Raw genomic sequence first — 9,519 nt, 5'->3', positions numbered from 1 at the left:
TATTTTTAGCTATTCTTCTTCTTGGTTTCTTCATAGTGGGCACTGAAGGGGGAAGCTTTCTCTCTCTGTTCAGTCATCCCTGCTCTGTTTACCTTCCCTCATCTAAAAATGTGATGCAATTTTTTTTTTTTACCGAGTGGTGTTTCTTCTTTGATTTTCCATTTCCTTGTTTTCTTCTCCTCTGGTCATGTTAGGTTAGAAGAGACAATGCCTTCAGGGAACCTGCCACTGTTAACCACCGTCTACCAATTTTCAACTTTCAGTAATTTAAAATTTTCCTTTTTTTATCTTGTTTCATTTAACCCATGACATTTCTCAAAGGCTCACACTTAATCGTGTGAGCTTTCTCTTCCTCAGTGATAAAGTGTGAATAATCATATGTAATCCCCCCCGTAGTACCTGGAACATAGGAAGGGCTGAATGAAGCTTTGTGATGCTGTTCTGCAACCCCCATCTCTATCCTCTTTGTGCTAACCCGTCTCCTGATTTCCAGCTCTAGGTAGCCACTAAACAAGCTTCATTCTGAACTGGGCAAGTGGGTGGAAGCAGTGCATCTCCTCTCCGCAGTCAAGGAAGATGCCCGTGAACAGGTAGGATTTCAGCAGGGTTTAAATGATGAGCAGAGACAGCTGGTGAGCTGTGTGTAAGGGCTTTCAGTCACAAGGTGCAGCTTTCAACCATGCTTGAAGATTGGACAGACATGAGTGAACCCAAAGGGTTCTTTGTTGGTGTGTTATCCAGAAAAAGATAGATCATACCTACAATGAGTTTCCAGGAGGCCTTGTCATTGGCTCATTTATCCATTCATCCTGCAAATACTTATTAAGTGATTTCAGTGTGCTAGGAGCTGGGGATACCGCAATGCACGGACAGATGAAGTCTGTGCTTCCTTGAGTGGTCTGACCCACGGTGTAGGGTGAAATAGCTTTGCTTGCCCTCAGGAATTTTATTCAGTACCACATAAATGTTATGCCAACCACCAGCTCCTCCTAATTCCTGTCTCTATTGCTACCTCCACCTTAGAGGCTGAAAAAGCTCACGCTTTCTCTCCCAGCTTCCACTGAAGCCAGGGTGGTCACATGACACCATTCTGTAGAATGTCACTTAAGTGGTTGACTGCTGGCGGCTTCTGGGAAGGATACCTATAGCTGGTGCTGTCTCTTCCCCTTCTCCCTTCCCTGAATTTGAACACGATGCTTAAAGCATCAACAGCCTTCATGTTAGAAGGACCGAGAGAGTCACAGGATTGAGCAGTGGATTCAACACCAACAATGCCTGCCTCTGGACTTCCTGTGACCTGAGACTCTTACTCATTTTATTGACCATAATTTAGATTTGTTGTTAGTTATAGCTGGAAACATTCTCAACACACCAAGATGGCAATCAATGTAAACCCCTTTACTTGTCTTTTCCTTCTTAAAGTGAAACTTCAAACATGTTCCCAACTCGAATATTCTTTTAAAAATTTAAATTGCCATTGGCCAATCATTTACCTAATGTTTTTGACTGAGCAATAAACTTCTTCCACTTAGGGATCATCACAGAGTAGAAAACCAGTCTGGCAGCCATGAACAAAAAATCCTTCAAAGTTCCATCAGCTTCAAGCTCAGATTCCGAAGTGGGGCTTGACCACCCCAAGAACTGCCACATGGCTGCTCTCTTGAGCAGGGGGGTGAGAATTCTGACTCTACCATAAAGGGTGGAAAAGCAGGAAGATTCCTACATGCATCTCAATAAAGGGAAAGAACACTAATGCCTGCAGAGACGCAAACATCATCGACGACTCCCAAGCCCCTGAGATTTGCTAAAAAACCATGCCAGACATGGTAGGACTATCATTCCTAATGGAAACTCAACCCAGAATGTCACAGACATGCAAGTTGAAGCAAAAGCTAGTGTGATGACAGAAATCCTATTACAGAGCAAGGGGTCAGCAAAATACATCCTGCAGGCCCACTACAGCCCAGCACATGTAATTTTTATGAGCTGAGATTGGTTTTTACATTTCTAAATGGTCGAAAGTAATTAAAAAAAGGATATCTTGTGACGTGTGAAAATTACATAAAATCTGAGTTTCAGTGTTCCTAAATAAAGCTTTATTGGAACACAGCCATGCTCATTCATTTATAAATTATCTAGGCCTGCTTTCATGCCATAATGGCAGAGATGAGCGGTTACCATGAAGAGTATGTGGCTTACAAAGCCGTAACTATTTGCTATCTGGCCCTTTACAGAAAGCTTGCCCACCTAGGGCCTGAGCAGTGACTATTCCACAAGAAACATCAATAGTGTATGAAAACAACCTCAGATAAAAAGGCCAAAACAAGGAGGCAAGATTCTCTGTAACACAAAATTCCCCCCAGTTTCTTAGGGGATCATGTGTTAAAATAACACTAAAAATTATACCAGTAATATATAATTTTGGAACACTTGAAAAATACTGAGAAGTAAGCAGAAGAAAATAAAAAATAGCCTTTAGTCTTATCACCCATGATAACGACTGTTAATATTTGGGGGGTTACTCTTCCAATATTATTCTGTGCATAGATATTTTTTTCTACAAAATTTGGCTGCCTATACTGTATTAGTATTATTTCAGTGGTGACCGATAGGAAACCTATCTTAAATAGGCTTGAGCTATTAAAATAAAAAAAATGGGAGTAAGGGGAGTTTTTAGGCTCCTGTAACTGCAAGACACAGGAGTATTACTGCTGCGGGTACGGCTGAATTGAGGAGCTCAAACAGTGAACTAGGGTTCTTTCTCCATCTCTTGGTTCCACTTCCTCCACATACATGTTAATATCATGCAGGGTTTTTCCTTATAGTGACAAAAGGGCTGAAAAAGTCCCCATCACACCTTTAACCCACATAGTAACAATCCCTCCAAAAGGGAAGAAAGAGAGTTTCTTCCCCCCCCAAAAAAACAAATATGTCTTTCCAGTGTCCATCAATATCTTTGACATGATGAGTTTTATTTGATTCCTGATATGTAATCATTTAGGTGCACCACAAGTTTTTAACTTTTTTTTTTTTTTTAATTTGGCATGCGGGATCTTAGTTGTGGTACGCGGGATCGGTGCTCAGGCTCTTTGTTGCGGTGCGCGGGCTTCTCTAGTTGCAGCGCGAGGGCTTCTCTCTAGTTGTGCTGCACGGGCTCCAGAGTGCGTGGGCTCAGTAGTTGCGGCACAGGCTCTTTAGTTGTGGCACGGGGGCCCTAGAGCGCGCAGGCTCAGTAGGCGCACGGGCTTAGTTGCCCCACGGCATGTGGGATCTTAATTCCCTGACCAGGGATCGAACCCATGTCCCCTGCATCGGAAGGCAGATTCTTAACCAATGGACCACCAGGGAAGTCCCAAAATGCACCACAAGTTTTTAAAACAACCTGTTGGAGGAAATCTTCATCTCACAATCATGATTATAGGATTAGATGGGATCTGAGAAATGATATCCAGTACATTCTATTCCTTTTACAGTAAAGGAAATTGAGACCTAGAATGGGTAAGCGATTTCCCATTATCTTTCAAGTAACTGATGATGGAGAGCCAGATCTAAATGTTTCCAAGGTTCACTCTTTTCCAGCGGCTTTCTCTTTTTCTTTCTTTTTTTTTTTTTTTGGCGGTATGTGGGCCTCTCACTGTTGTGGCCTCTCGTGTTGCGGAGCACAGGCTCCAGACGCGCAGGCTCAGCGGCCATGGCTCACGGGCCTAGCCGCTCCGTGGCATGTGGGATCTTCCCGGACGGGGGCACGAACCCGCGTCCCCCGCATCGGCAGGCGGACTCTCAACCACTGCGCCACCAGGGAAGCCCTCCAGCGGCTTTCTGTTAAATGTCAACCCTGAAGCAAAATGTCAGGCTGGAAAAGCAGTCAACTAACGGAGTGTGCGTGCCCAGGGAGCCTGAAAAATAAATGATTCAGAGAAAAAGAGCAATATGGTTTTCTTCCCTGCTCCTGGATTTACTTATAAAAGTGAGGGTGGCATGGGGGTAGACAAAGCCACAAAGGCTGCTGTTTGTCTGTTCCTTTTTAACTAAATATAAAAATATGCTTTGTTGGCTAGTCAGAGCTGCAAGCCCAGTAACACATCTAAAAGTTTCAGAGATCGTGCCTCTTCATGTATTTTCACTTAATCGTCAAATTATACAGCAAAATTTTTTTCATTTGTATATTTCATGTGGCGAGGCTCCTGCTGCCTCTGTAATCTCAAAGAGCTTACCAGGCATGAAGGAGGAGGTGCCAAGCTTCAGGAGACGAATTCGTTGACAAGGACCTCTGCGTCCTCAGAGCCCATTTGCAGAGAAAGAGAAGGAATCGATCTGCAGACTCACTGAGCCCAGCCAAGAGGAGGCAAGTGGGTGGCAAGCCCCTGAAGAGAGGCATGATTCCTACATTCTGTACTCTGCAAGGGCTCATGCAGTGTCCCCCAGACTTTGAGCAGGAGACCCAGGGGAGACTGAGATCTTGTCCCTGGCCTTGGGACCTCACGGTCAAGCGTGGGGAGATGAGTGCTGGGTGCAGTGGGAACAGTGGGAACACATGAGAGGGCAGTGGAGCCAGACTGCTAACTCATCATGGGGGTTCCAGCAGGCTTGAGCCGAATCTGGAAGGACCACTGGAGTCAGCCAGGTGAAAGCACACCCAGGGAGTGCAAAACACCAAGGTCAAAGGCCGGAGACCGTGAGCAAGCCCCGCTCTATGCAAACTGCAGGCAGGGCAGTTGTCAGGAATTTGGGAACAAGTGAAACCATCTAATTTGCTGGGAAAAAAAAAAAAAAAAGGAAACACTAAGTTCTGGTAAGTTCTGGTCTGGACGTACACAAGATTGTGAAGTTCTCCACACACACCACCCTCACATCCTTCAGTTTCCTTTATGGCTCTCAGCTGATCTCCTTTATCCCTCTCGCCAGCTCTTAGGCTCTCTTTGCACTCTACTTACCAATCTCTGCTCTTAGTGGGAACCAAGGCTTGTTGACACTAAGGTGTGAATGACTGATAGGATAGTGTTGTAATTGAGTTCACTGATACTATTTTTACAGTAGACAAAATCCCAGACCAAGGAACACAGTTTAAACTGTCGCATGAGGCCCCAGCTGGGACAGCTTAAGGCTTCAGTGTCGGGAGTCACAGAAGCGTCTGCCAGTGCCCTCTGGGCAGCTTCAGGGTTCTTTAGACCTGCTTCTACTCTTGCCACGTTGGCCCCTCTCTCGAGGACTCTCCTGGTTTCTCTGCCGGTTTAGGCTTCACACCTTGGCTTCCCCATTCCTGCTTTGACCCTCTGGGTTTCTCAGCTTTGGCTGTGAAATGCCAGCTTGGGTCTTGGTCTCACACATTTGCTCTGCCTCATGCTGTGATGGTGGACATGGTGCATCTCAGCCAGGCCCTGGACTGGCATGTTGCAGGTGGACCAGGGTTCTCTGAGCCTCAGCTCATTCAGGGAAAAGAACAGACGTGGCTTTCAGGGAATCATTGAGTTCCACGAGAAGTGATTTTTTTTTAGGAGATACTTTCCATACGGGCCCAGAAACTGGGTTCAACTCTCCAGCTGCCATTTACTAGCGGAATGACCTAGTTCCTCAGTTTCTTTGTCTGTATATTGGGAATAATAATAGTACATATCTCAAGTGGGGGTTGAATTAAGTAATACATGTGGAGCACTTAATAGAGGCTGGTACTTCATGAGTGCTCGATTAAGCTCTACCATCGTCATCATCAGTACCTGTTAACCTCAGTACCTGCTGCCCTCTGTTAGAAAAACTGACCCTACCTGATACAATGCAGAACCGAAGTGAAGATAAGGGTCTCTCAAATTTTAATTTTTATAGATATCAACAGTGATGGCATAATGTTTTCAAAGACAATAAGTAGTCAAGGGACTTAAATGACATTTCTCCAAAGAAGATGTACAAACGTCTAATAAGCACCTAAAAAATGCTCAACATCCCTAATCATTAGGAAAATGCAAGTCAAAGCCACAGTAAAGGGCTTCCCTGGTGGCGCAGTGGTTGAGGGTTCGCCTGCCGACGCAGGGGACACGGGTTCGTGCTCCGGCCCGGGAAGATCCCACATGGCGTGGAGCGGCTGGGCCCGTGAGCCATGGCCGCTGAGCCTGCGCGTCCAGAGCCTGTGCTCCGCAACGGGAGAGGCCACAACAGTGAGAGGCCCACGTACTGAAAAAAAAAAAAAAAAAAAAAAAAACCATAGTAAGATATCACTTCACACCCATTAGGATGGATATTATTTAAAAAATTGAAAATGTGCTGGTGGGGATGTGGAGAAAATACAATCTTTATGCATTATTGGTGGGAGTGTTTTCTGCTGTGGAAAAAAAGTATGGCTATTCCTCAGAAAGTTAAACATAGAATTACCACATGATCCAACAATTCCACTTCTGGCTTTATATTCAAAAGCATTGAAAGCAGAGACTCAAACAGTGATTTGTACACTTAGGTTCATGGCAGCATTATTTACAATAGCCAAAAAGTGGAAACAACCTAAGTGTCCATTGATGGATGACTGGAGAAGCAGCAATATGTGATACACACATACAATGGAATAGTTTTCAGCCTTGAAAAGGAGGGCCGTTCTGACATGTTACAACAGCAATGCATCTTGACATTATTATACTAAGTAACGTGAGCCAGTCACCAAAGGACAAATGCCGTAGGATTCCACTTGAGGTTGTCACATTGAGAAAGTAATCAAAGGCAGAAAGTAGAGTGATGATTGCTAGGGGCAGGGGTTAGGGGAGGGGGAGGGATGGGGAGGGACAGTTTAATGGGTACAGAGTTTCAGTGAAAAAAATTTTGGAGATGGATGGTTGGTGATATTTGCACAACAATGTGAATACACTTAATGCCACTCAACTATACACTTAAAAATAGGTAAGTGGTAGGGCTTCCCTGGTGGCGCAGTGGTTGAGAGTCCGCCTACCAATGCAGGGGACGCGGGTTCGTGCCCCGGTCCGGGAAGGTCCCACATGCCGCGAAGCGGCTGGGCCCGTGAGCCACGGCTGCTGGGCCTACGCGTCCGGAGCTTGTGCTCCGCAACAGGAGAGGCCACAACAGTGAGAGGCCCGCGTACCGCAAAAAAAAAGAGTTAAATGGTAAATTTTATGTTATGCATATTTTACCACCAAAAAGAAAGACAATGAATTTGGATAAGGACAGTTGGAAGTGAGTACAGTTGGGAAAATTCCACTGATTCTCAGTAGTAAGTCCAATCATTGCCTTCACTCACACATTCACTCGTTCTCATTCAATGAATACTGAATAAGTACCTTCCATGTGCCAGGCACAATTCCTGGGGCAGGAATTACAGCAACCGACCAGCAACTTCCTTTGCAACCTCCCAGCTAGAGGAGGATATTTAACTAGAAGCCCGTCAAACTCTCAATAGCAATGAAGATTGCAATTATTGCCCAAAGGTGTAACGAGTTCCACTGTTCTCAGAACAAACGTCAACTTGTCCTAGCCTGAGGCTGATCCAGCTATGAATGAGTGACTCCTGAGTAACATGAAAAGTTTGGCATAGCAATGGAGAATACGTTTTGCAATGTCTTCAGGGGTTCTCGATATTCACATTCCATTCTCAGAGTTCAAATGGTCAAGAAAACTTTATGAAAACAAAAATTCTCAGAAAATATTTGCTATGCTTTATTGACCAGTGAGCCTCCCCCCTCTCCCCCCCCCTTTCTTTCTTCTGATGTGGACCATATCAGGCTCGTCCATGTGACTAACTGGAGTAGCCATTGCCCCTGGCCACTCAGTCCAAGCTCTCCAGCATCACAGTCAAGCGATGTGCTTCTAGGCACAACGCTAGGCACTGACTTTGTCATCAGTTGTTCTAAGGTCAAGATTTCCGTGAGTATAATAATATGTGTCAACATTTCAGCTGAGACAATTGCTACAGGCATCTTTGCTGAATGCAACCTTTATGAAAGTATGGCCTCACCCATTCAAAAAAATTCAAGCTCTACATAATAGGTCCATGAAATATGATTTTATTATACTGGGCTCAATGATAGTTATTTTTCTAGTGCAGCACCAGCCAGATAGTTTTTTTTTTAAGCCTATGTATTCAAGATGTGATATAATGTAGAAGGCAAGAATGTATGTTAGTAAAGGCCATAAAGGTTTGTCACAGTCTATATACAAAAAAAAAAAAAATCAATCACTGAGCTAGACACTAAGGATTCTAGATCAGAATTCTTGCCCTTAAAAAGCTCACAATCCATGTTGATAAAAAAAGATCGATAGCCTCGTAACTGTTAAGACAGGTAGTAAAGCACACTTGGGTAGACCAGAAAGCCAATCAGAAATCTCTAGGTGTAGCCACATCCTCTATTTGATGAATAGTTATGTGGTGTTCATTATGTGCCAAGCATTACTCTAAGGGTTTGGGATATATTTAATTACTTCATTCCCATAACAATCCCATGAGGAAGATACTCATTTGAGCTCCATTTTACAGATGAGGAAACTGAGGCACAAAAAGTTTAAATAATTGAGCAAGTCCATATGGCTAGTATGCAGCCAGGCCAGGCAGTCTGGTTCCAAGGTCTAGGTCTGTAAGTACCACACAAAGAGGCCTTCCACTCAGCTTTCAGAATAACAGTGAACATTACAGCAAACCACGGAACCCTGACTGTGAATTAATTGAAAGGATTTTAGGCTGAGTCCAAACAGCTGTGTTCATAAATTTTCTCTTGTGGGAGGAGGGGAAAGTTACTGGCTCATTTGTTTTGTGGTTAAAGGACTCAAGAAAATTTTATTTTATTATATCACAAGAAATTAGCCCTGGTACTTTCAGCTTCTAAAATAGACAATTTATACTCATCACAGCTCATAACTTTGTTTAGGTTTAATTATACACAGCAATTTTAAGTCATTTACTTTGTATAACATGGCTCTATACATGCAAATCATGGTTTATGGCTGTGGAAAACTACCCCTCTAGGTTAAAATCTGACTTGGATAGAAGGGATTTTTTTTTTCTAAACATGCAGCAGAGTTTGGGAACGTTTCTTATTATCTTCTGTGAATCATGGGTTGCAGAATGGTGGGGTGGTTGAGAGATCAGACCTAGGTTCAAACTCTGCACCAGCATTTACTGAGCCTCAGTTTCCTCATCTGTAAACTGGAGATAACAGTACCTACCTTGGGACTTCCCTGGTAGTCCAGTGGTTGAGAATCCGCCCTTAATGCAGGGGATGTGGATTCGATCCCTGGTCTGGGAACTAAGATCCCGCATGCCCCAGGCAACTAAACCTGGCCGCAACTAGAGAGAAGCCTGCAATGAAGAGCCCGCGTGCTGCAGTGAAGACCCAGCACAACAACAAGACAACCAATAGTACCTACCTCCTGGGCCAGTGAGGATTAGGTGAAATAATACGTAAAGTAAGACATAAAAGGATTACCAAAGTGCCTGGCCTGATGTCAGCTCTCAGTAAATGTCCAGCATTATATTAATTGCTGTTGCTCTGATTCAGAATTTTCCGGAAGTTGCCAAAGACCTGTGGGATC

The sequence above is a fragment of the Delphinus delphis genome, chromosome 3, assembly GCF_949987515.2.
Source record: "Delphinus delphis chromosome 3, mDelDel1.2, whole genome shotgun sequence".
Classification (NCBI taxonomy): Eukaryota; Metazoa; Chordata; class Mammalia; order Artiodactyla; family Delphinidae; genus Delphinus; species Delphinus delphis.
Note: the sequence above shows the minus strand (reverse complement) of the source record.